General features: G+C 42.0%; 1 non-coding gene across 1 annotated transcript; it reads right to left on the minus strand.

Annotated features, from left to right (window-relative positions):
• Window positions 1-4549: 4549 nt before the first annotated feature.
• Window positions 4550-4656, minus strand: LOC127764878 (small nucleolar RNA R71). The gene has a single exon (XR_008016017.1). It is a non-coding gene; the product is annotated as a small nucleolar RNA R71 (small nucleolar RNA).
• Window positions 4657-5027: the final 371 nt, after the last annotated feature.

Genomic DNA, 5027 nt, shown 5'->3' on the forward strand with positions numbered 1-5027 from the left:
ATATAACCCCAAGTATTTAAAGAAGATAGCAATTTAAGCTCTTCATTCTCGCTAGCAATGTGAATAACATGTTTAAACTCAACACATGGTGGCTCTACTATAGAACTAACATGTTCATTCACTAGTTGTGGCATGGATATAAGTGAAGCATCGCACAACTCTTCATTATCACAAGAAATATCAAACAAATTGTTTTGTGATAAAGGTATTTCAGCAATTGTTTCCACTATGGGTTGCTCTAATGTAACATAAGTAGTGGACATAGTTGGCACATCATAAATATGCATACCTTGAGTAGCTGTAGCACTATTATCATTACCTTTTTTCTCATCTTTAGAAATTATCGGCGCTTGGTCAATTGAACATTCTTCAAGCATGCATCGAGCTATAGATAAGTCTTTTTCCTTTTCGTTTTTCTTCTCCTTCTCATTACCTTGGTTATTCTCAGATGCCTGCAAAATATTAATATCCAAAACAATAGACACAACATTACATTCACTTTGTAATAACTTAGACTTAGTTGAAGGCATCATAATAGTATCTTTCCTGGTATCTCTGAAAATCTCATCGATTATATTTTTCGTCCTTTCAATACTATCTTTGAATATTTCCTCGGTTCCATTCTTCATCCTTTCAAGATTATCTTCGAAAATTTCAGTAAAACTCATGGGTACCAATTTCATTTTCCGACCATTATGTCTAAATGTGTATGTATCTAAATGTGTATGTATTAACAACAAAATTATGCAATCCATTATTATCATATACCCATGGTTGACCTAACAACAAAGAACATGCTTGTATAGGAACACAATCAAAATTGGCAGTATCATGGTAATTTCCAACCGAAAAGTTTATTCTCACAATTGTATTTACCTTTAACTTACCATAATAGTTGAACCATTTGATGTAATATGGATGAGGATGCATTTGTGTAAGCAACTCAAGTTTCTCAACCAAATCTGAACTCACAAAGTTATTGCAACTCTCACTATCGATTATAGTACGACATGCTCTATCCTTAACCACAAACTTTGTTTCAAATAATTCGTGGTACTGCCATTGCTCCGCTTTCTCCATTTGAGAACTTAGCACTTGTTGCACCAAAGTACTATCATCCCGTGCATCTGTGGAGGGTGATGTAGCAACTATGGTTTGTCTCCCATCCAACTTTATCTCATGTCCATAAGAGATGTAACCTGCCATTGTCAGTAGAAAAAAAGAGAACAACAGAACAATATTGTTCCTATTAACTACAGAACATGGATTGTAGTGGAGGCTAGCAAATGGAAGCGTCTTACCAAGCTCTTACAAGTGTCTTACCAGCAATGCTAAGGACGGTACAACCGGTGGCTGGTTCGTGACACCTTGAAGGACGTGATGTGGCGATTGCAAGGAACAAAGCGGTGCTGACCAGAAGTATATATGTGGAGCTTGGGAGGCACAATATATAGTAGCAAAGGAACGCAATTGTGCTAATAAGAAAATGCAAAGTTGAATAATAGTTCAAAGTACTAGTCAATGTGCTGGCCTAGCCTAGACTCAACTCTAGCTCAAGCAAGCACCCGACAACACTAAGGACTATATATGAATCAATGCATAACTCTGCACTCTGAAATCATACTCAAAGGATGAATGGTTTTTTTTCTTTCTTGGTGCAGTTCTTTCTTTGTGCGGCTTTTTTTAAGCACCTTTCTGTCTTTTTTTCCCTTTTTTAGGTGCGGCTTTTTTTTCTTTCTTTTTCTTTGCACCTTTCGGCCTTTTCTTTTTTTTATTTTTTTTCAACAAGAATTGAACCACTAGCTCGAACAAGGACTCAAATGTAAATATGAATATTACAGGGACTCAAACGTAAAGTACAAAACTGAAATTAGATCACCTCAAAAATGGAATGGTCACATCATGTAGGTTCCGTTTTTATAAAAATTTCTCAGATCCGATAAAACAAATATATGATATATGAAAAACTATGGACTCCCGATACCTGGTACCCGGAGGTGGAGAGGTTGGTACGGTGGAGGGGGAAGGTGGGAACGGCCTCGGTCAAGTGGAAGAGAGAGGTGGCTTGTGTATTGGCTGGTCAAGGTGGAGATGTCTATGGGCCTTATGTGAAACTTACGGTGGCCCAAGAAAAAAAAACAAACCGATCTCTCACGTGCGCACACCCACGACGCTACTCACAAGCACGGCAGGAACCCTAGCTTTTGAGTACCTCCAAAACCGCTTGACAAAAACTTCTGCAAATCACAAAAACAGAAACCCGACGACAAGATGATTCAATTTTTCAAGGTCCCGGCAACAACTGATGAGATAAAAAACTAGATCTAAAACTGACGTACAACTCATAGACTTGAGCCTAGACCTAAGTGATGAACAAATGCAATACTCAAAACTAAAAATTAAATCAAAAACTAAACCAGCACTTGACACGACGATGCAATCTAGAATTCAACAAAGCAAAATCTAATAGAACAATGCAACGGCTCAAATTGTCTAGGTAAAGAATAAATATTTTTGTGTGGCAATTTTCTGGTTATGGGAAGATAAATTACCTAACGGGCAACCGTGCTCTGATACCAACTGATGAGGGAGTTAGGTCCCGATCTTCCGATAGGTGTTGATAAACAGTCGATTTGGGCGGAGTCACGACACAACTCGATCCGGCTTCTGAACGAACACGCTACTGAGCCCTGCAATCGCAGCACCACGTCTCCTCTGGTTATCAACCGTGCCGAAACCCGGTTGACCTTGCCGAGAAGGCTAATCCCTGCATGCGAATCGAAGAACACAAGCAAGAACAAGATAGATTGCAACCAAATTGCATATGAATGATTAAGCACTTGAATTTGGGGTTCCACAAACCGATCTAGCGGCGAAACTGTTCTTGACAGAATAATCTAAGCAAAACCCAACTCTAAACGATGACAACTACTGAATAAATGTGATTAGGGACGTCCTAGGGTTGCCCTAGGGCGCACACCCCATTGGGCTCAGCCCACGACACAATTACAGGGCCCAAAACTCAAAATCAGATTTGGACTAGATGAGATACGTGGCTTGTTTTGCAGATTCCCGGCAGCTTGGTAGGAATTTTGACATGGGAGCAAAACCATCTGAAAGTAGACTTCATAAGCTTTCCAACAAGTACTCATGGGCCCCAAAATTCCTTCTAGATCAGCAGCTAGGTCCGTTTGAAGTTGATGCTGTCAGGAGGCCCGAATCTGAATCCAAAACGTGTAGAACTTTATCTCTTGTCTTCTATGGACCAAAAGTGACGTGGTGAGATGAAAGAAGGCTTGGATAAGGTCTTGGTTTGGTTCCCAATCAACTTCTTCAATCATCCATCCATTCCTTACGCTCGGTCTCTTTTCTTTTGCCCAAGGAAGTACCTCTACAAACAACACACGAAACTCATTGTGTAGCAATGTTTGTTCAAATATATAACAAGTAAATCTAATGTAGAACATATGCACCTTTGGTTGATTAATACATAAGGTAGTCATGGTTATATCCGAGCTTGTTGTGACCTCATCAAGGGTGTTGCCATAATCTTCGTCAAAATCGTCCCTGAACAAAGTTGCGGCACGATCCGGAGTCTGAATTTCTTCATTCTCGACGGACGGCTGCTCAGGAACCTTCTCATCAATCGAGCTAGCAGAAGTGGATGGTTCAGAGTGTGGCTCGATTGTTAGAGGTTCCTCTATCTTGGACATGGATGCCTCCGGCTGGGGTTCATTAGATTGCGTCATGAAGGAAGCATTTTCTAGAATGCGATCCAGAATTATTCTTGCTTCCAACGGCGTTTTGTGCATGAATGATCCTCCGGCGGTTATGCCCACATAGAATGCAGACTCCTTATCCAGACCCGTATGGAAATATTGCAGTAGCACATACTCGGCTGAGGATAGGGTTGGTCCGGACTGCACTAAATTTGTAAATCTGGACCAAGCTGCACCGATTGATTTATTTTTTATCTGCTTAAAATTGAGGATTTCTACTCGAAGGGCAGTAATACGAGTAACTGGGAAGAAGGCAAGACAAAATCTGTCTCGCAACTTTTCCCAACTACCGTTCACACATCCAACGGTAGAGGTGTACCATTGCTTTGCTCTCTCTTGAAGAGAGAACGGAAACAATTTCCACCGCACAGTTTCTTGTCTCATGCCACGAATCTTAAGGCACGAGCAGACTTGTTCAAAGTCTCACAGATGATGGTAGGGATTTTCTAGATCAAAGCTAGAAAAAGGATTTTCCGTAACCATACTGATTAGTTCGGGGCGAATTTCATAGCCAGTTGTATAAATGGGCTAGCCCATTCTGTGGCAAGCCTAATGAGGATGCCAATACTCATCTGCAATAGTTCCTGGAGATCTGTAGCACGTACACTATCAACAGCGTCAGTCCCGACGCCGTCAGGCTGCGGCTGTTTCCGTTCTCCCTCCTTAGGAGAGTGAAGTAGTGGTTTTATGCCAACCATGCTGCTGTCAATATCTGGGACAAATGCTCTATGGCATTCTTCTCGAAATTCTTCCCGATGGGCAAAACCAACGCCCTTCGTGGAAGGATTTCCAGTTTCCAGCAGACAAGGGATGAGTCTATTCCGGAAGCATGGGAGCGACTGCAGGACTACGTAGCCGCCTGTCCTCATCATGGGATGGACAACTAGCTGATCCTGCATAATTTTTAAAATGGACTCACCCCGATGTCCCACGATCACCTGGACGCGGCAGCTGGAGGAGCTTTCTTCTTTAAAATGGTCCAAGGAGCCGTTGATCTAATAGAGAAGATGGTCTCCAATATGGGTTGGAGCGAGGAACAACTCTAGACCCGTCAGCGAGGCATGCATACCATCAAGGAGATTGAGTTACTTGCTGCCAAGTTGGACCTCCTCATGAAGCGATTGGACGACCACGAGAAACGGCCACAAGAAACCGTCAAGGCCTTAGACTCTCACGTCACGTGTGAAGTCTGTGGCGGCGCGGGTCATTTTGGGAATGACTACCCGGAATCCCGTGAGGAGGCGATGT

The sequence above is a fragment of the Oryza glaberrima genome, chromosome 2, assembly GCF_000147395.1.
Source record: "Oryza glaberrima chromosome 2, OglaRS2, whole genome shotgun sequence".
NCBI classification, from domain to species: Eukaryota; Viridiplantae; Streptophyta; class Magnoliopsida; order Poales; family Poaceae; genus Oryza; species Oryza glaberrima.